General features: G+C 42.6%; 1 long non-coding RNA gene across 1 annotated transcript in view; it reads left to right on the top strand.

The window, feature by feature from the left end:
- Nucleotides 1-313: 313 nt before the first annotated feature.
- The window catches only part of LOC137156439 (uncharacterized), a 43,364-nt gene continuing 21,656 nt past the window's right edge, over nt 314-22,021 (top strand). The window contains exon 1 of the long non-coding RNA XR_010920767.1: nt 314-396. This is a non-coding gene — a long non-coding RNA (uncharacterized lncRNA). The remainder of the gene's footprint in view (nt 397-22,021) is intronic.

Below are 22,021 nucleotides of genomic sequence, written 5' to 3' on the forward strand. Positions count from 1 at the left end.
GGAGTCATAATTCCATCCCTGCTTCCTCCGTGCTCCAGTACAGGAGTAGGCCCTCGGTGTTGGCTTAAGTGTCCTGGCCAGTGAGTGGGGAAGGAGGGAAGATAAACCTCCACCTATTCCTGGTAGCTGGCCCCTTTAAAGGGAGTCAGGGCCCAGTTTACCCAGAATGGACTTTTAAGGAGGAGTCCATCTCAGCCCACCTGAAAGTAATTAACTGCCTGGCTGGCTGGTTGGCAGCTAATTGGCTAACTAGTGCCTGGGTTTGACAAAAGGCTAGCTTCCTCCAGTAGAAGTCTGGTGCTTCTGGAGAGCAGAGGCTGGCTCCTAAGGAGTTGAGCTCCCAGAGGAAGGACTTTCAGGAAGGACCTCCCAGTTGGGTGCAGGATTCCCAGCCTGGTAGGTGCTGCATGCTGCCAGGGTGCTGGAGGGGACTGTGTATCAGCTACACACTAGCAGGAAGTGGTACAAAGAGCTAGACCCAGCAGGGAGAAAGCACTGAAGGAGTTGCTCTACCAAAGGCGCCTGGAGGCTGGTGAAAGTGGGAAGTGGTCCAAGGAAACAGTAGTGAGTCTGAGGCAGCAGACCGTAGCTGCTTCATACAGGATCTCTGGGCTGGAACCCGATCAGTCCCTGAGGAAGGAGATGTAAACCCCCCCTGTTACAAGGGGGGAACTGTTGAGCCTGAAGGCCAGGGATAAGATCATTTGACTTCTGTTTTATTGGACTCTATTACCTAGAAGGGGTGGGATTATAATTTAGCTGGAAGGATGAGTCATCATGAGAAGGGGCAAACCACTATGAGATCAGGGCAATCAATGGGGCGGGTGCCAGAGTCAGAGGCTGCTGGCTATGAGGGAGCGCACAAGCTGGTGAGTGTTGGTTTAACCCTCAAATACAATATGCTTCCCTAAAAAGAGGGCTGGGCTGCTGTTGAAAAACCAGAACTTATCTGGGAAAAAGCCTTCATGATTTTCCAAGAGTTTAACTTATTTTTGTTTTTTAACTTGACGTTGCAATGCAGGAAGCCTAAGCCCCAGTGCATGAAAAACAAAGTATCCAGGGCTAGGAGACTCTGCAAACTGTGCAGGACTGGTGAGGAGAATAGCAGGGCTCGGAGGGGATTTTCAAAGGGGCTGTAGTATGAAGAGGGGATCAGGTTTCGGGAGGGACCTAATTTGGTGACCCGGGGCAGGGGATAGGAGGAACTGGCTCAGGAATGCAAGCTGGGCCACGCATCTACCAAACACAGGCCTCTGGGCATGCTTAATAAACATCTTTCCTACAACTTCACCTTCTTTGCTGCATCTATTGCAAATGAAATGGGGCTAAGAGAGTTAGATTCCTAACTTTGCAGTGCCACGTCTAAATCTGTTAAATCTCTCTGAAAATCCCAGCTTTCATGATTTAAAAAAAAAAACAAAAAAAAAACCCTTTCAAGTGTAATAATTGGTTATATGCAACACAAACAGTGACACAACTGGGCCCAATCCTGCTTTTGCACTTGTGTACACGCCAGTGTAACCACATCCACTTCCACGGGTGGGAGTTCAGGATCAGGCCCTTTTTAAACATTTTTATTTGGCACGTTTCCCTGTCGTCTTAACAGAGAAGCAGCAACAAACCACTAGAAGAGCAGCCTGTTAAAATAAACGTATCGTTTGCCACACAAATAAAAAAAGGCAGCTGAACTGACATGAGAAAAGGAGGGCAGACTTTCAGGAAAACTATTACTAACAATCATATCTGTCTGTCTCCTTCAGTAGCATAATGTGGTTCATTGACATCAATCTACTGTGGGTAACATCTTGCTTTGGAGCTAGGAGTGGGAGGGCACTTAAGAAAGGATTGACACTTATTTCTCTCCCCGCAATCAAGAAGGAAACACATCCAATAAGCCTACTAGGATATCTGACATCTGAAGCCAGGAGTGTATTTGAAGCCTATCTAGGGGAAGACACACCCAGATCAAACAGTGAACATCTACACTGTCTGGAGTGGTTGAAGCTTGTTTTGGGGGGTGCAGTTTGTAAGAGTACCATTATTATTATTATTTTTTAAACCTGACCCCTGCTGAGTCATTCCTGTTCTTGTGTGTTTGTGGGGCTGGGGCCAAACTGAGAGAGTCTCCAGTTCATAGAGCTAGGCGAATTCAATATTTTCCCCATAATTATTCACTCAAGCAGAAACTGAAATCTCTTGGGCTCTATCCGAGCCCCCTTTGCATTTATTTTTGTGAATATACTAACAAATTAGGTTTTTCTGGGAGGAAGGTGCATGTATATTACGAATAGAATGGAAATACTCGAGTATATTCATTAAAAGTGAATTTCCAGTCCTATGTCTCCATGAGAACACGAACAATGCCAGCTGATCTAGGTGTCCAATGAAAACTATACAACATGGCTCTCCATTTGACCTTTGGCTGTCATATACTCACAACAAACTGCCTCTGAGCAATGTGCCGAACAAGAATTATTTACAGAATTTGACTCATAATTTTGAGAACAGCGATACATTTTTCTCTGGTGTAAACTGATGGCAGAGCAGAAAAATGAACTACATTTCTTAATATCTATTTTGCTAGGATTATTTATCAAGTTTAAAAAAAAAAAAAAACAACAACAACAACAAAATCAGGATTAGAGTGTGCAACCTGACTCATCCTGGCAAGCATTTACTCCCATGAGTCAGTGCGACAAGTCAGGAGAGTCAGGCTTTATCCAGTTGAGAAAGTTGCAGTTCTTTAATGTAAATCAGGTTTTAAACTAATTTAGCTAAACCAATGCACAGGCCTGTTCTAGTTAGAGTGGCTTATTTGGTTTAGCATAAACCAATACCTAAGTGACTTAGGAAACTGAAATAAACCTGTTTTAAATTGAATTATGAGCATGCACACAGCTGCTTACATCAATTTAACTAAACTGTTGTGAAATCACATTTTAATTACATAGGAGCAGCTTTCTTAGATGGACCAGCTCTATGTGCTCCTTAATGTGAAAGAAGATCGCACACTCAGGCCCTATGTATTCAGGAACCAATAAAACATATCATAGAAGAATAGGGTTGGAAGGGTCCTCAGGAGATCATCTAGTCCAACCACCTGCTCAAAGCAGAACCAACCCCAACTAAATCATCCCACCCAGGTCTTTGTCAAGCCGCACCTTAAAAATCTCCAAGGATGGAGATTCCACCACCTCCCTAGGTAACCCATTCCAGTGCTTCACCACCCTCCTACTGAAAAAGTTTTTCCTAATATTCAATCTAGACCTTCCCCACTGTGACTTGAGCCCATTGATCCTAGTTCTGTCATCTACTACCACTGAGAACAGCCTAGCTCCATCCTTCCTGGAACTGCCTTTCAGGTAGTTAAAGGCTGCTATCAAATCCCCCCTCATTCTTCTCTTCTGTCAACTAAACAAGCCTAGTTCCCTCAGCCTCTCCTCATAGTAGGGCTTGCGTATGGCAGATATTGACTATGAGCTGGGGTCTTCAAAGGGGCCTAAGGGAGTTACACTTCCAATTCCAGTTGATTTTCATTAGCAGTTGGGGCCCTTACAATATCTTGCCCATAACTCATCTCTTTGTGGGAGGAATAAATCCCAGTTTTAGTAGGGATATAATCCTACTAAGCACAGTGGAAATGGGAGCTTTCAGTAGGCTAATATAGCTACAGTAAACACAGGGGATCAGTCAGGCAGATCCTCAGCTACTGTCAGTTGTAGCTCTACTGACTTTAAAGGAGTTATGACAATTGACGGCAGCTGAGAATCTGCCCCATGTAATTGAAATCTGAGAAGCACTAAATTGAGTGTCATGCAGCAATTAGATGTGTAGACAGGGAGATCTGTTGGTACCGTTGATGTGGAAGCAAAATACAGCTAAGAATCCTGTAGAATAATGATAGAAAATGAAATACCATTTGTAACAAAAAGTTGACAAATACACTCATGTAAAAAACAGAGCCATTGCGAATAATAAAATATACATTTTTCACCTGTATACAATTAGTGGGCAAAGCAGAATCTGAATGAGTTAGCAGTGCTTTAAATACCAATTTTTTGTGTGTGGTGAAGGGTAGCTTTATAATGTATTGCTTGTACGTGAGCTGGATGTTCATATTATGTCAGTCTCAGGACTTCCTTCAGATTTACACAGAAAATGAGACCCTTTCTAGAGGATTTTGAACCATCTTATTAGAATTCAGTAGTGCATTGAATCCTTACTGTAGAAACTTTCATAAGAGTGGACATGGTAAAATTATACAAAATAATGAACGTTATAGATGGAGTAGATTGGGTATTTCTATTCACCTTCTCATGGGATGTGAACAAGGGAACATTCAGTAGAATTGAAAGGCAGCAAATACTTTTTCATTAGTTGTAGAAGTTACTGTCACAAGACAGTGAGAACATGATCTTAACAAGATTTTTAAAAGAAATTGGATATTTACATGGATAATGGGTGAAATCCTGGCCTGACTGAAATCCATGGCAAAACTTCCATTGACTTTATTTGGGGCCATCATGAATAGCCTGCGTTAAATAGTAAAGATTTAAAAAATCTCAAGAGTTGTGGAACGGATGTAAACCCTCATGCTGCAAGTCTAAGACAACCTCTAACTATGGGGGTTAGAGGGAAACTTTGCTTGTGGACAGGTTATTCCATAACTGCTTACTGCTTCCTTATACCTTTCTCTGACACAGTTGATGCTGGCCACAGTCAGAGACAGGATATTGGACTAGATGGATCATTAGTCTGACCCAGTCTTGCAATTCCTATGGCTCATACAACCTAAAGAAGAAGCTGTTAAAATTCTGTAGGTTCTTAGAATATCTTTTATAGAACTTCATTACATTTCTAACCCTTTAGGCTTTATTATCCTTATTAAATTCAGTGTGACTTTTCATAGGGGAAGATACCAATGAGAAAACGTGACTATTCACATTGCCGTATGCTTCAGACCGAGAAACAGCAGATGATCATTTTATCTTGTACCGCTAAGGTCTCCTTTTATATTCACATGATTTTTCCTTTGATCCAGACATGTAGGCTTTGAACATCAATGATAGAAATAAGGTCAGTGATAAAAGAAAAAGTTTGAAAAGTACAGTATGTGTGTATAAGGTGGGAGAACATATCAATCTAAGTCTGTTGGAGATTCTGATAAGTTCAGCAACATCTTGTTAGATAACAACAGGTTTCCTTGGCACTTAAAACATTTTTATCTATGAAATATTAGTCTTTACATTGTTTTTCAAACACTTCATGGGCTTGCTTCAGTTAAACACGAGCCCCTGGTCTCCACCTACTCTGTTCCTTGCTCTTCTTGTTCTGGCTTCTTCAGCATGTATATCTTCACTGCTTGCGTGAAGGTCCCTGCAGCTTCTGCTGTTTAGAACAGCCTTCCCATATCTTTCTGTCTCACCAAATCCCCATCCATAGTTACAACTCAGCTGGAAATACAAGGTTTTGTCTCTTGCCTGCAACCCTTAATTTCTCTCTCTTTCTTCTGCCACTTATTATTTAAGGTCTCAATCCTGAAAACACTTGTGCACAAGGGTAACCTTTTAAGCATGTGAGTAGTCCCATTGAAGCCAATGGAATGACTCATCTGAGTAAAGTTAAGCAAATGCATAAGTATTTGCAGCATCAGAGACTAACTTTGTAACTACAGTACGTGATCTAAGTCTGTAATGCTTCTGGGTACACTTTATGGAGGATACCATATAAACTAAAATTATTTTATATTAATGTTTAAAAATGCAAGACACATGAATGAGATCATTCCTAAGCCTGTCAACTTTCAAAATTGCACAGGAACCGATTTCACTTATTTATGAATCTTAATATTCCAAAGCAGTTATATGCTTGTCTAAGCATTTCTCTTTTTTGGAAGAGGGTGTTTGAGTCTTCTTTAGGGCTTTAACAATCTTCCCATTCTTCCTTGCCCCCAATCTAACTCTGCTACCCTTCCCTTGCTTAATAGTCCCCAAATCATTGCAAGCTTTCCTCCAACAGAAGAGGATTGACTTTGGCCCCTCCTGGAACACATGAATGCTACTCCATGTATTCTCCAGAGAGGACACTAGAGTGCTCTGAGGTACTCCTTCTCTGAAGGGGCTGAGGGTGTTCCTTATATAGTGAATTTCAGCCCTTGTCAGATCAGACATAAGGAACTGAACTGAGCATCTGCATGGCACTTCTGATGCCATCTCCAGCACGGTTCTTTCCTAGCAGCCTACTTTTATAAATGCTTTAATACCTCAATGCAAGGATACCGTAAACCAAGAGAGATTGATGCATGCAGAAAGTTAGTTTCGTCAAATACATTTATCTTCCCGATAAGGCCAGCGGTGCCTCTTGTAGGAAGTTTGTTTTTGTAGGCAATGTTTTAGTGATAATAAAAGCACTAAACATTGCCTTGATCTACATAGCATTTATTCCACAGCCTCAGGGTTTGTCATAAAAGCTATGAAATTCCAATTTAGAGATTGCAATCAACATTTCCAAATCTGGAAGACTGAAGATAAGGTACCTAAATCAATCTTCAGGCTCCTATATGAAAGTACTGATTCTTATATCTGCTGAGCATCCACACCTCCACTGAAATTGATGGAACATCTCTAATTATTCCTTTTTTAATTTAGGAGTCTAAACAGGATCTTAGGAACCTAACTTCAGAGGATATGAACGCGTTGGCCAACAATTCTGGGATTTCATAATGGTCTCAAATTCTGAAACATCACCTGCATCTAAGATTTGTTGATATGACTGATGCAATATATTGATGACTGATGCAATATATTCTAGTTCACACTGTCTACTTTTCCAGTTTTACTTCTTCCACTTTATAGGAGGAATTCAATTCATGGAAGGATTGTAAGTGGTTCTATTACAAGCTTTTTTTTACTTATGCAACTTTATATGTTACAACCCTTCAACCCTTCAACTTTTGTCTTTTCAAGGTGATCTGAAAGTCTTTTTATTGAAGTCTCTGAGCTGTAGCAATGTTGGTTGATTGCTCCCAGTAGCTAAGCTAACAGTGATATTTCACACAGTATTTTATAGCAAGACTCAAGGTGGGATGGTGACAGAAATAGCTGATCATTTAATCCCTTCTCATTGAGAGAAAAGAGGTGGAGACAAGAATTAAACAGGCGAGGAAAACACTGGTACATAGCGTGAACCCTTAGGCAACACAGAATAATTATTCTTTCCTCTCCCTCTTTCCTTCCCCCACATTTGAGATCTGCTTTACAAATGACTTAATTATGCTGAGCAGAGCTCTGGTGCATCTGAGGGTGCGGGCAGTGATTCTAATTTTCCAAACTGTCTGGGTGCAAGTGATCTGAATGCTCAACTCATTTCAAACCACAGCTAGGGCTGAGCCAAAATAGCCCTGGTTCCAAATAGCCCAACTGAGAATTTTTGGAGCTGGATCCAGAACTATGTAGCTCAGGCCCATTTCTAAGTGCAAAAAGTAAACACTCCTTCCCATCTATACCGTGTGAGCAGTATTCTCGCTTTTATTGATGCAACTGTCAAACTATGGATGAAGACTTCCTCAAATGAAAATGGCAGATACTAGTAATCTGCAAAGAAGATGCTTTTATCGAGGGCCTGTCAAAGGATTACTGTTACTGGGGAAGTGCTTCTCTGACAGCTGCTGCCTCAGCTCGGCTTGCTTTATATTGGAAGTAGAAAGACTTCAGTTAGGTTTCCAGACTGAGAAGTTAGATAAGTTTGACTTTATCTGTGTGGTGGGATTTTATCTATTATTTAAATAGTGTAGGTTTTTTGTTTAAAAGTGCTAAACACAATGAGGCTCTGACTTCTAGGCACACAACTGCAAGAACAGCAAATGTCTCAAGAGAAACAACTTACATGCTTATCCTCTGAAACCCTGATTCAGCAAGCTCCTTAACTATGCACGAGTCATTCCATTGACTTAAATACAATTGCTCACATGCTAAAAGTTGTGCACATATTTCAGTACCTTGGTTGAATTGGGGCTCGAGAGAAGAATGACCCAGTTTCAGCTCTGTCATTGTGTAACCTGGGAAAAGACACCTTCCACCTCTGAGTGCCTCTGTTGTCCCCATCTGGGAAATGGAGGTAATACTCACTTTCCTTCCAGGGGAGTTGAAGAACTTTACAAACGTCAATCTTCACAACCGATTTACTTGTGTGTCTACGTATGAGTGAGCAATTACTGTAGCTGCGTGAGTCAGGTATTGCACGTGAAACCAGTATGTAATCTGAGAGCAAAATCACAGTAAAGTTCTGCCCAAACGTATGTGTGCAATTCTGCACACAGTTGTGTATATGTAGACGGTCCTCAGATATTTCATCTTGTAAATCCTAAATATATTGTCGTTATTACTTAATTGCTGTCAAGCTTGTGGTGATGAAACCTAATGGCCGCATCCATGTACAGATTAGTCGGTGGTGTAAGGCTGAAGTGAGACAGAGGTGGCAGTGATTGAATCAGGTCAGAGCAGACATTCTTCAGCAGCAGCAATAATTTGTCTCTTACAGCTGGGATTTCTTGATGTGTCCAGCATTTTCCATTGACCTGGAGCTAAATTTGGAAATGACATAAAGGCACAGAATACAGACTGGTAAATCAGTGTATGTGTGATAAAAGTGTAAGAAAGGGACAGACTAATTGGGTCACTACCCAGGATGTTCTGCTAGAAACAGGCCACATAAGATGTACTTCCTAGCTAGCTCAGGCACACATCCTCCCTCTTCCCATCAGTACCCTCAGTACAGACACACAACTCCTGGACCTGGGCTGGTGATAGTGTTCGGGTTTGGGTGCAAATGGGTGGTTGCTTGGACCTCAGGAACAAAACATGGTATCTTTCTGATCATTCATCCAGGGCCAGAGGTTAGGGGAGTTTAATGGGCCTAGCAGCATTTTAGACACATAGTAAGAAAATTCCCAAGGGGAAAAAATGGTTCATACCTAGGTAAAGTTAGATAGCTGTTGATTTCTTGGGATGGTGAGCCTCATTGTAACTGAGAGCAGAATTTTGTCTCTTTGCTTTCTCTTAATGCTGTTGATTTATGAATTATTCCTGGTATTAGCATGGCTGTGAAGCTTGATTGTTATAATTCCCTTTCAGCAGAGCATCCAGAAGCACTTCTTTATCCCTTGTAGCTTGTTCAGAACGCACACTGACTAACTGATGTGAACAACAGTGAACCTGTTACGCCCGCTCTTAGGGGGAGGCCTACCTGCTCCCTGTGATAGCAACAGCAAAACTTCCTTTGACTTAAATGGGAGCAGAGTGAGGCCAACTCTGAGAACTTCTGAAAATACATTCCACTCTGGCATTTACAGCTGGCTAGGGTCTGTATTCAAGACCTATGTGAGAAATGTTTGTGCTTCCCACCTTTCCGAATTCCCACCATCCTGGCTTAGTTGACTGTGACCGTGCTGTGGTGGGGTCATAAAATGTAGACCTCATTCTCCATCTATTCACATGCTACTTCATGTTACAATTACACTGTAAGGCCTTTCTTTTCCTAGGATGCGGTTTTGCTGTCCACTCTTGGCCTCATATTTATATTGATTTTTATTTCCCTTGTGTTTTCATGTTAGGACCTCTCTAATTTTCTGTTTTAAACTAATACCAATAATGGAGGCTAGGGTAGCATTGGGTTTTAATTACAGTAGGACCTTGATTAGTCAGACCTCACTTATCTTATCTGGCTACAAGGTTGTGTTTTCTTGGGGCTTTCAGATAAGTGACATTTGGACTCCCATTTCACCTCCTTCAGCAGAGGGGAGGATCTTGTTTTATAACAGATCTCCTTCTGCCATAGGACCTGGAAGACAGTGTAGGCTGCTAGCTGGTTTCTCCAAGACCAATAAGCCATTAGGACTTCAGCATATGAAAACCAGAAGTCTTTATGTGCTTATGAGAAATCACAGCATAAAGGCTTTTGAACAGAATTTTCTTCAGTAAATAAAGACCTCCCCAGAGCTAAGCGTTGATATACCAGAAACTCTTTGATACCTGGAGGCTTCTCTTTGATCAGCCAGTTCTTATGGAGCAACTGAACTCATTTGAAAAGTAAATAATAATCAGGGGAGTAGCTCAGTGCGGTTTTCAGTGATTACTGCAATGAGTATTTGAATTTCAAGTGCCTGATTTCAAGTTTTCCCCACCAAGGCCTTCTGATTTAGAGTCTACTGTACATAGTAAATATTTTTACACTTGCAGTATTTTAATTCTACTGTACCTCAAGCATCTTGATGGAAAGGATCCAAAATTTTTAAAAATTATTTTATTATTAAATCCTCAATAAGGGGATAAAAATAGCAAAAATGAAATAATAATATCTTGAAGCTAACTTTGAGCTTTAGGTTTCTCTGAAGAGACTGATCTTGTATTTTAATTGTTTTGTCATGTAAAATTAATCTTGGCCCATCTGCTTTTACACTGCAGACATATGCTGCTTTGGAGCCTCCTGTTAATTCTTGAGGGAATGTACGCAAGTAAAAATTCAGAGAGTCCCACCCTTCCTGAACTTGCTTTTCCTGCAAGTTCTGACTCAAGCAAAACTTGTCTTCACTTGAGTAAGGACTGCAGCAGCTGGGTCCCAAATGGAAATGCCCAGATATAAAATGCTCTGGGGATACTTTTGTAAGGGAATAGTCTGCACTCATTTCAGTTATGGGATGCATGTGAAATAGGCCCTGTTTTTAAAATCCTAGTTATCCTAAATTGAACAGATATGCATTGGATTTCGCAATGGCCGCTGTCATCTATAATCCAGCCCCTTTCATTAAACTGATGAAGAATGAGGAAGCTTACCTTCAATGTATACAGCCACCTCTGTGTCTCTAAATGCTCATGACTCACCAGTTTGCTCCTCATTCTTAACCTCATATTTTAATTTGAAAGCCCATTTAAAAATGCTCCTAGGTGATGATCAAAGGCTTGTCTGCACAAATATTGGGTGTGGGGCAAGCTGGGGTGCAACTCCACACCGTGCTGCACTCCAAGTGTCCATATGGACCCTGCTGATGCTCACTAACAGTTTCCCAGTGCACTTTAATCTACCCTGTTTTGAAATGGAAGTAGAGGGGGTTTTTTCTTGGCTAGTATGGATTGGAGGTGGAAGAGCCATTCATTTCAGCTAATCGGTCTAGGAAGTGCTTGGCTCAGGGGTCGTTATCGCTGGTGTTTGTTTTTTGTATTTATTTTTTGATTAGCAAAATAGAGCCCCAGTCATTTGAATGAAGGGATTTAATTTATATTCTTCCCTTGAGAGGGGCAGGGCTTGATGCTTTCCAGCCTCCTCCCCAACTGCAGGGATTTGGTTCCTGAGACCAGCAGGTTTCTGAGGTTTTGTGGGGAAAGACTCCTATTCTCTGCAGTGTCTCCCAGCCCCCTCTAGCCTGTTATCAGCTCCCTTGATATCTGCTACCCTTCTCCAAGTTTTCTGGCAGGAGGCATTCCACGTTGTTGAGAAGGAAAGTAAGTGGTTAGTGTGTCAGGGTTTGCACTGACTCATTTGCTAATGTCCCACAAAGTTGGAGGACACCATTATCACGTAGCGCATTGGCTCCCAAACTTTTTGGCTCAAGGACCACAAAATCTCATTTCTACAACGCTGAAGGGCCACCACTCTATCGACTCATAAAAAAGGTGTTGACGTACACACCATTAAGGACTACAAATCACTAAAGTGACTTTAAACACATTTAAAGTAAACATTTACTGCTCAGCAAATTTAAAAAAAAATTAAACAGTTACAAAGTTACAACTTTGTCCAGTTCATGCAACTCTAATCTAAGACAACTTCTGTGTCGGAAGACCAGAAGCTAACTTGTCAAAGTCTGGATTCAGGTTAGTGGTCGTCGGTATCATCAGACCACTCAAATTTGTGTCTGAAAGATAGGCACGGTTTCTGTTTTTAACCAGTTTCATTGTAGAAAATACATGCTCTCACAGGTAGATATTACCAAAGTGGCAAACACAACTCTGAGCAAAAGAACGCAAATGTCCGAACTCAGTCACTGGAAGCATTCGCCAAGATAAAATCATATCTGCCACAGTGGGAAGGGCTGGAAGCTCAATAAATTGGCCCTTCAGGGCAGTGGTGCATTTCAGATCTATAATTTCCAGTTGCGGTTTTTCCTCTAGTGAACTGATCTTGTCATTGAGAAACGCAAATGGATTTGTAAAGAGAGTCACGTTGTTCTCCTCTGCTTCAAACTGACTAAATCAGACTGAAAAATGTCCAACAGTGCCTCAACTTTACTCTTCTACTTGTCTGTGTCAAGTCCATTGTCCACCGATCTCCATCTCAGATGCTCAAAATTGTCAAGCTTTTTGAAAGCTAGCTGATCAGTAAGCAGCTGCAGCCCCATTTTAAAGGAAGCAGCATCATTCACATATTTGTGAAGAGTTTGTTGCTTCCCTGAAGCTTCAGATTCAAAGTATTCAGCTGAGCAATAATATCGACTAAGAATGCCAAATCATTCAGCCTGTCACTGTCTGCAAGACATGCACGTTCCATAGGCAACTCATCGATTTCTGTCAGAAACTGAAGCACACTGTTCTTCAATTCCCAGAAGTGAGAAAGAGCTTTACCTCGTGACAGCCATCAGATCTCACAGTGCAGCAACAGTTCACCATACTCTTCAAGAAGAAACTGTTTGAATTCTCACCTATTTAAAGCCCTGGTGTGAATTTTGTTCCCCCACATCAGCACTATGTCCATCACAGGCTTGAGATTCAAACTTTTTCCACACAATGCCTCTTGATAAATGATGCAATGGTACTTTAACAGTAGTCGTTCAAGAAACTGCTCCAACAGAGAGAGACACCCAACAAGTCTGCCTGTCAATGCAGGTAAACTGTCTGTGCAGATGCTATCCAGCTTTCCCCAGTGCCGATTTTCTTTCCACGCATGTCTTCAGGGCAGCAAAGAAATCTGTTCCTTTTATGGTGCCGTGCATTGACTGAACCCCAAGCAGCTCTTCAATGACCTCGGTATTTTCACTGACAGTTTGAATAAAAATTATGACCTGCGCCATGTCAGAGAGATCATTAGATTCATCCAGAGCTAGTGACAAGAACTTGCAGTTTGAGGCATGAAAAGCCACTTGATCCTTGACATTCTCAGCAAGCTGTTCAACACATCCTGTCATAGTGTTATTTGACAAAGATATGTCTTTACATTTGGTCTCGGCCTGCTTGTCGCCCAACATTTGGCTGCTATTTTAGGGTGAGCTTCACGATTTCCTCTCCATCTGTAAAAGGCTTTTGGCCAACAATAGAGCCACCTCATAGGAAAGCAACAACCATAATTCTGCTTTCCTCACGTTTATTCACAGATAATGCCTGTTGACTCCTCAGTGCATTCTCTTTCTTGGCAACGCACGCCGGCTGTATGTCGGAGCCGGTCGGATATTTCGCATGTGTAATTAGTGCTGTAGTGCCATTCCAAGTTGTGTTTTTTTCAACACAGAAACACAAAACCCACAAACCAAACAGGCTGGTTTTCTGCCACCTCCCATCGTAAACATGCATTTTTCTTTCCACTTACTATTAAACTTATGGCAAGATACATTTGAAGCTTCACTGTCCTGTGACTTCGGCTTTTTTGATTCTTTTGTTGCTATTGTGCTCATTTTTACAGTCACTATTTTACACCTACAAATGACTCACAGTATGCGTCACACTCACAAAGCACTAGTGGAGATGAGTGACTGTCACTACACACTGAAGCACATGGCCTGGCAGCTAAATCACAGTGGGTGGCCTGCACCAGAAGGCACAGATGAGTCCTGTCCCTTCCTCACTGCAGTCAGACGGAAGGAGTTCAGCAAGGGGGCTGCCTCCTCACTGATCTCCCATCCCCCCTGGCTGCAGCAAGGAAACCCCATGCCTCCTGTAACCCTGTGCACTCCACCTGGGAACCTGGGCAGTGATTCCCTTCTGCAGCCAGTGGGACGGGAGATCAGCTCTCCCCTCCCTCTGCCTCCAGCAGGGACTCCCGTGCGTATAGATCCAGGCAGACTATTTTGCCCTGCTGATCTCCTGTCCCCTTGGCTGCAACAAGGAGCCTGACTGGTTTTGTAGCCCCACGGCAACGCGCTCTGCCTGGGTCCTTAGGCAGCGGCTCCCTTCTGCAGCCAGTGGGAGGGGAACTGCCAGCCCCTTTGAAAGACCCTGCGTGCCACAAGCTGGGAATCACTGGCTTAGCCCATCTCCTTCCTACATCTTTTAGCCCAGTCCAGCTGATGGTGGAGAGGCTTCTGCAGCGTGAGGGGAATTAAGAGCATGTTGTAGCAGAGGTGACTCTCCCTTCCCCCACACCTGCACTGCTATCCTTGGCAGAGGTGACATTGGCGTCTCCATACTATCGTGTAAACGGATTATTAGGCACAAAGAGATGTGGTGAGTTAGTCTAATGAGTCTTGTTTCTAAAAAGGAATCGCTGGCTCATTACATGGAGATTCATAATCTTATTGTTTACACTTAGATCAGGAGTGGGCCGGGGCCACTGCTACACTACAGCAGCTTTGCACCACTCTGGCAACAGGGCCGGATTAACTCTCCAGTGGGCCCGGGGCTGTTAGATTTTGTAGGGCTCCTCCACCACACTTGAGAAATGGGGATTTAAAATGCCATCATCCTACCCCCTCCCTCCGAGCTCCTGCCCCCCACCCCCGTTCCCAAGAGACTCTCCTGTGCTCTGCACTCCCCCTCCCCGGCGCTGCCCCATTCACAGAGCAGTTCAGTGTCCCTGTGTCCTGCCCTCCTTCCTCCACTCCCCTGGGTTGCCTCCTCCACAGGAACCCCAGTGCCTGCCCCCTGCTCGGGTCACAGGAGATCCCCCAGGCAGGCCCTGGCCAGCGTGTCCCATGCGCGGCCGGCAGGGACTTGCGGTAGCTGCGTGGCAGCCCAGGCAGGTGCCAGGTTGGGCACCACAGGGCCGCTCCCGCCTGGAGGCTTGGTGCCGAGCTGGATGAGCGGCTGCAGTTGCCCGCCGCGGCTCCAGGCAGGGAAGGTTCCGCAACCAGTGGCCCTATGTGCCACCAGTGGCAGCTGGCGCCAGGCTCCTCTCTCTGCCCGTGGGTCCTGCCTGGACCCCCCTTAGCTCGAGGCCCTGGGCTGTAGCCCCTAAAGCCCCTGCGTTAATCCGGCCCTGTCTGGCAACACAAATCCGCCATAGACCGAGCAGAAATGGCTTGTTAAGGTGGATTTGTGGTTCATTTGTGCCACTGGAGTGGGATAAAACCACTGAAGGGTGCCAATTAATGTGGCCCAGTACATTTTTTTTGTCCGATATCGCATCGCTCCCCCACTCGCCCTCCCTAATCTTCAGAGCCTGAGCTGCCACCTCTACACAGCTGTTTTTAGCGCCATAGTGGGAGCCGCAGGCACCCAAGTCTGTAGACCTGGGCTCTGAGGCTCGCTGCTGCGGGCGGCCATTTTCAGTGTAGATGTACACTAGGTCAGCAGCCAGGAGGACCGAGAGCCCAGGCTTGGAAAAGCTGCAGACAGAGCTTCTTAATCCTGTGTGGACCCTACTAGAGGAGGGTTAGTCCAGAAGCAGAGAGAGGTAACCTTAGTGACGAAGAAACAAACATCTTCCCTGCCCTCAAGTGGCTGGGTTCAAAGGAGAGAATGTGTGTCTGGTCAGCCCCCTTACACCCGGCAGCTGGCGTCTTACAAAGGAAAAAGTGGGTGAAAGAGGGCCCAGTCTACGGATACTTTTCTCCACTCGCAGGATGCTGAACTACAGAGTGAAGGAGACAAGGAAGCAGAGCTGGAGAAAATTCATCTGTAAAATTGGTAACTGCAGAAGCTTGACAAGGGTGTAGTGCTTCACAGAATTGAGTGCTAGGGTCTCTGCCATCCAGGTAGTGACCATTTGGGGGGCCACAGGCAGTAGTTTGTCAAAAGGACCCATCAGGGTAAAGATGAAATATGAAAAGAATTCTTTACCTGGGTTACTAAAAGAGGCAGCTGAACAGCAGACAAAGTGATCCATGAGCAATCATTAATGCACAGTGAACATTAGTCGCAACAAATAATCTGAGCAACTTCAGTCACTAATAAGATCTCTCAGTACCAAAATCAGAAGGATATTGGACGTCTCCTCTATTTTTTGGCATTGGTGCTATTTGTTTAATGTCTGTATGTCAGTCAGCTTGGATAGTAAAACTAAACTGCTCAGTTTCGCTGTCTCCATGGCTCAGATTTATGAATTCTTATGTAACAATCCAACACTGTTGTGTTTGGGTTTTCCCCGTTGGATGGGAGTATGAAGGAGATATGAGGAGATAAATTAACTCTTACTTGTGTTTAAAAAATATATAATTTATTTTTTTTCATATTGGGCCAATTTAAACCTTGGTGTAACTCTGCTGACCTTCATGGAGTAACATTTTGTCCATTAGGTTTTGTAAAACCTAAGTGGAGGCATAAAGTACTTTCCTATGTATTTCTGTCCCTCATGACTGAACATCTTCCAGATTTAAACTCACAACTAGAGCTGGGCAGGAAATGGTTTTCCCTGCCTCTGAATATTTTTGAGAGTTTGGAAATTTTTCCTGTTCTGCATTGGGACGAAATGGAGCCCTTTCATAACTTTACAATGGAAAACCGGAGAGCCAGAGCCCCAGAATGGCCAATAGCACAATGGTTAGAGCCACTGTCACCTGGGATGTGAAATTCCTAAGTTCAAGTCCCTGCTCCAAATTAGGAAGAGCATGGATTTAGCCCATTTTCCTGTATCCTTACCATCACATTATTGGCTGTTCTGGGGTAGGTAGATCTGCCTTTCTCAGTCTCTGGTTTTGACCAGAAATTCCATCCTGGACCCAGAGAATCTTTCTCAATTAGAGTTTCATCAAACCTGGTATGTTTCCCTGAACAGTTTTGATGAATCAGCAATTTCTGACCCAAAAAACCCCTGCTTGATACAACATTGAGGCAGTTAGGCTTTATTATTATTCTCCCCATTTACAGGAAAAAGTGTTTTGCCTAAGTTTATACTGTGAGTCTGTCATGGCCAGGATCACAACCTGGGTCCCAATACCACAATGCCTTAACCACACAAGACTCTCATTCCTCTTGATTGTCTCCATTTGGCTTGGAGTTTGCCCAAAGCTTTGATTTCGTTCCTGAAAATGAAAGTGTTGTGACCCTGCAAAGTGCCTTACTCATGGAGTAGGGACAGGAGGCGTGCAAGATGTTTACAGCCAACTCCCAACTAAATAAAATGTTCCTAGTTTAAGGCTTTGTATGGGAAGATACTCTGTGGATCACAATTTTTCAAGTAAAGTTGGACCGAGTTTGGAATGCATCACCAAAACTGTATGATTTATCAAAATGATGGCATGACAGAATTGAGAGAGGCAGCAGGAGAGCCTGCACTCAGACACTAATTAGCTCTCCGGAGAGGTCTGATTGGGGAATGAAATGTCACTAGCTAATCAGAATAGCAGGCTGGGTGAGCTAAAGGATGAATTAATTAAAGATGAATAAAAAAGTCACAGGAAGGAAGTGCAAGGGAGACGAGCAGTGTTAGCCAAGTCGAGAGTCAGAGAGATCTTCAGGAAGAGACACCTCTTCTCCTCTAGGACCCGGGGAGAAGAGCTGAGGATACAAGGGACATTGTGCATAGTATTGCTACACAAAACTGTAAAGGAGTTGGTGAAGGGATCTGAAATAAAGAGCAAAGTGTGAGTATCCAACCAGTGGAGTGTGAGCAGTGCCATGCTTTGCAAATATAGCAGTAGTCTTGACTGAGTTTCACTTAGTACTTTTGAGTTTGTTGGAACTCGGAGCTGGATAGAGAGAGAAACCAATATTCTCTTCAAACCCAGATTTGGATTCAATTTCTGCAAATAGCTTCTTTTAATATAGTAGGCTGAATAATGTTTCCCCTCCCCCATGCACACTCATCAAATTCAAACAACTCTCATCTTTTTAAGTGTTTGTACTCCAGAGCCAGATCCCACCATTAAGGTGAAACTTGGAATTTGAACCAATCCATATGAATTGAGGTTGAAGAAAATATTTGTACGCAAGAGGTTAAACCACTGATGAATAGCTCACTGCAACTCTAATTGACAAGAATGCTATTATTTTACTTAATTAATAATTAATAGTTGGAATAGCACGTTTGACTAAAGTACGTAGAAGAAATGTGGAGTTGCCTGTGTGAGAGTTAAGAGTTGCTTATTTTGAAGGGTCAGATAAATTCTCCCCTTGGTTATGCCCGTCACCGAAGTCAATGGGATTACTCTGAGAAAACTGAGGGGAGAATCTGATCCTGGTGTGTTGAGACCAAAACATGAACAGTTATAGGATAAGCAAGTGAAGGCAACAACTACAACTAAGAAAAAAGTAGATTTTTTATTTATTTATTTTTTTTAAAGAAAACCTGCACGAGATGACTGAGGACGAATGCTTGGGGTAAGTTCATTAACCCCTTGGTATCAATGCTAATATGCATTAGAGATTAGCTGTGACAAAGCTAATGCTAGCGATAGAAGAACCTAAAAGCTCTTGAGTTTGATAAACTGGGTTGGGAATTGCAGAAAAGATTTTCATGCAAGATTTCAGCCCTTGTCCTTCTGGTTCTGGCCAAAACCAGAACGTGTCGAGGCAGTGTAGGGTAGACACAAGAATCAAAATAATGTAACATAATTTTATTAGTTTTGGATCAGCTTGTGTGTTGCATGAAATTTTGGGTCAGTAGTTATTTTATCCCGTATGTTTCCCTTATCCCTATGGTGGTAGAGGCAAATTGGACCATGCTTTATTCTCAGTTTCATTGGTATAAATCCAGAGTCAGTCTATTTACTTCTATAGACTTTCTCAGGATTTAAAGCAGAGCGGTATGTAGCCCATTGAGATACATTCCTCCCTGTTTCAACTCTCCTGATCTTCATGGAACTACATCAGTAATTAATTTGGCCTATTCCATGGATTCTGACATTGCTAACACGAGGAGACAAACAAAGCTATATTTCTAAAGATATGCTAGGAATGGGAACAAATACTTTCACATGGCTGATGTATGAAGAGTAGAGTTGGCCATAGATCAATGGCCTGAAGAAATGAGCAGTGATGCATAGATGTGCACTGACATATTATAATGTGAACTGATATTTTTTAAAGGAATGAATATACATGGTAAAAATCAAGTGGCTTAAGGAAAACCGGTATGAAACAAACACCTGAATCAACCAGTGGCATTGGCTAAAACCAGCAGTGCATCTTCTCTGATGCTATGATCAGTGGTTCAAACAAACAAAAAGTATATGTGCTATATATACACAAAAGGTTATCCTGGGACAATTATTCTTATCATATTTCTGATTTCAATTCAGTAAATACTTATACCTGCTGAAATAATAAAGGATGTCTGTTCACTTCTTTGTGCTGCCGTTTGTAGATCGGCAAATTGGGTCTAACATTAGCTATCTACCAAGCTACTGGGATGTTGTGATGCTTCATTAGTAGATGATTTTAAAATACTTTGAAATCTTTGGATGGAAAACACCACAATAGTATAATAATAAAAAATAGCCAAGGATCACACAATTACTACAAGAAAACAGGCATGCTGACGTCCAGTTCCACTGCTTTAACCACTGGACCACACTGCTGTAAACGCTTTTAAATCAGAAAAGCTGATTTGATATCTGGTGGCTGTTGTTCCTGGAAATGCCAGTTTCTGATATGACTCCTACTGGTGACAGAATCCTCAAGTAGTTCACTCATCAGGTTCGGCTTGGATGAGCAGCTGAAAGTTTGGTAGGCAGACTTTCAAAAGAGCTCTGCTCCCATTTAGGCCCCTAAAAAGGAGCTGCTGGGTCCTGACACATCTAAAAATCTGTCCATGTAGGTGCCTAAATGAGATCTTAGTGCTTCTGAAACTCTGAACCCATGTGTCCTTCTGGTGTTTACCTGAATCTCTTCAGGTTGTAAAGCTGAGCTACAATTCAAGAGCTCTGTTTATTTTAATACCTTTAAAATATTAGTTTTGGACACCGATTGGAGGAGGAAGGGTTAGTTCATTTTATCCAGACCAGTTCACGTAGGGTCTGACTTCCAGAAGTACTGGGCACCGAACAGCTCCAACTGAGGTGACAGAGCTGTGGGTGTGCAACACTGAAAGGCTGTTTAAAATTGGGCATTCACGCTTGGATGCCTATTTGAACGGTATTGAACCTTTCTTCCTTAGTTTACAAACCTGTAATATGGGGATGATCGTATCTGCTTACCCGTTGCTTAAAGGTGTTGTGGTGATTAACCGGTTAGTGATTTTAAAATGCCTGCATTCACCAGAATGCACAGAAAACCCAGCAGTGACCTAGCAACCGACCTCAGCTTATTTAATTTAACTTTTACAATTGTCGGGCTGGAAGGGACTTCATGAGGTCATCTAGCCCATTCCCCCTATGCTGAGGAAGAATTAAGTATTCCTAGGCCATCCCTGACAGGTGTTTCTGGAACCTGTTCTTTAAAACCTTCAATGACTAGGATTCCACACCCACTGTAGAAAACTGGTTCCAGTGCTTAACTATCCTTATAATGAGATAGAGTGTGATAATAACTAACGTAAATTTCCCTTGCTGCAGACTGAATTGATTACTTCTTGCCCTACCCCTGGTGGAGATGGAGAACAATTGATCACCGTCCTCTTAACATATTTGAAGACTGTTACTTTTCTAAACCCCTTATCACTTTTGCTGCTTTCCTCTGGACTCTCTCCAAGACTGTGTCCAAGTCTTGCTTAGTGTTATTGTGCCCCAAACTGGACACTAGAACATCTGAAGCCCCACCCATGCCAATTAGAGTGGAACAATTACCTCCCGCATCTTACCTGTGACACTTCTGGGAATACACCCTAGAATGACGTTTCTTTTTCACAACAGCATCACATTGTTAGCTTGTGTGCAATTTGTGATCCATTATAATCCCCAGATCTTTTTCTACAGTACTACCATCTCACCAGTTATTCCCCATTTGTTTTTCCCTTCCTAAATGTAGAACTTTGCATTTGTTTATATTGAATTTCACTTTGCTGGTTTCACCTTACATGATTTTCTAAATTTAATTTGAAGTAGAGGGCAAACTGGGTTGTCTCAGCATGGACCAGAAAGCTGCCATTGCCTCCTAGATATCTTGAGTGATAAAATTTAAGGTTTTGTTTTTATTTAAAAAAAAGAAGTCTCTAATTCTTATGATTGGGAAGATAATCTTCAAAATGTATGCTGAGATCACTGCCAACCATGCTCTGACCAATATTGTCTCATTTTTTCCCTTGTGCTCTCCCATCTATCTGTTGTCTCTTCTCTAGTACTTTGATTGAAATCTTGTTGGGGTAGGGGCCATCTTTTTTATTCTGTGTTTGCGCAGTACCTAGCACAAAGGGGTCCTGATCCATGACTGGGGCCCGTAGGCACTACTGTAATAGAATACTAACCATTGATGTCAGCCTGACTCTGCAGACAACCCAAACTTAATAGCTCCAAGAGGCATGCTCAGCTGAGTGGTGTTGAAGCATAATGATCACTTAAATATCTGCATTGTTAGCTGTTGATTGAAGTACGCGGAAAAGAAGAGGGGCAATTGTGTTATGAAGAATGGCATAATGTGCCTTGAGTGGCATCTCATTTCTTCTTCCAGAACAGATGCAGCTTTATCTGTGAGCGGAGTTTAGGGAAAAAATGTAAATGGTGGGATTTTCTTGTTCTGACCTCTGATTTCACTTTTGGGTTATATCTAGACCTGAATAGCCATGTAATGTGAACCAGCCAGCCAATTCAGCAGCTGTTTTCAAAAGCTTTCAGAAAGACTTGTAGCCTAGAATTCTTGATTATGTCAGCCTGCATGTTTTTAATAAGGAACTGAGCCGACAATGTTTGAACGGCTTGTATTGTCATTACATGATTTTAAAATTCTCTAAGTATATCTGTCTGCATGTTTTACTCACACGCTACGACCTTAATGGTTGGTAAAATATT

Source organism: Emydura macquarii, unplaced genomic scaffold, assembly GCF_026122565.2.
Source record: "Emydura macquarii macquarii isolate MOO-44397 ecotype Brisbane River unplaced genomic scaffold, CSIRO-AGI_Emac_v2 contig_1451, whole genome shotgun sequence".
In the NCBI taxonomy this organism is placed as follows: domain Eukaryota; kingdom Metazoa; phylum Chordata; order Testudines; family Chelidae; genus Emydura; species Emydura macquarii.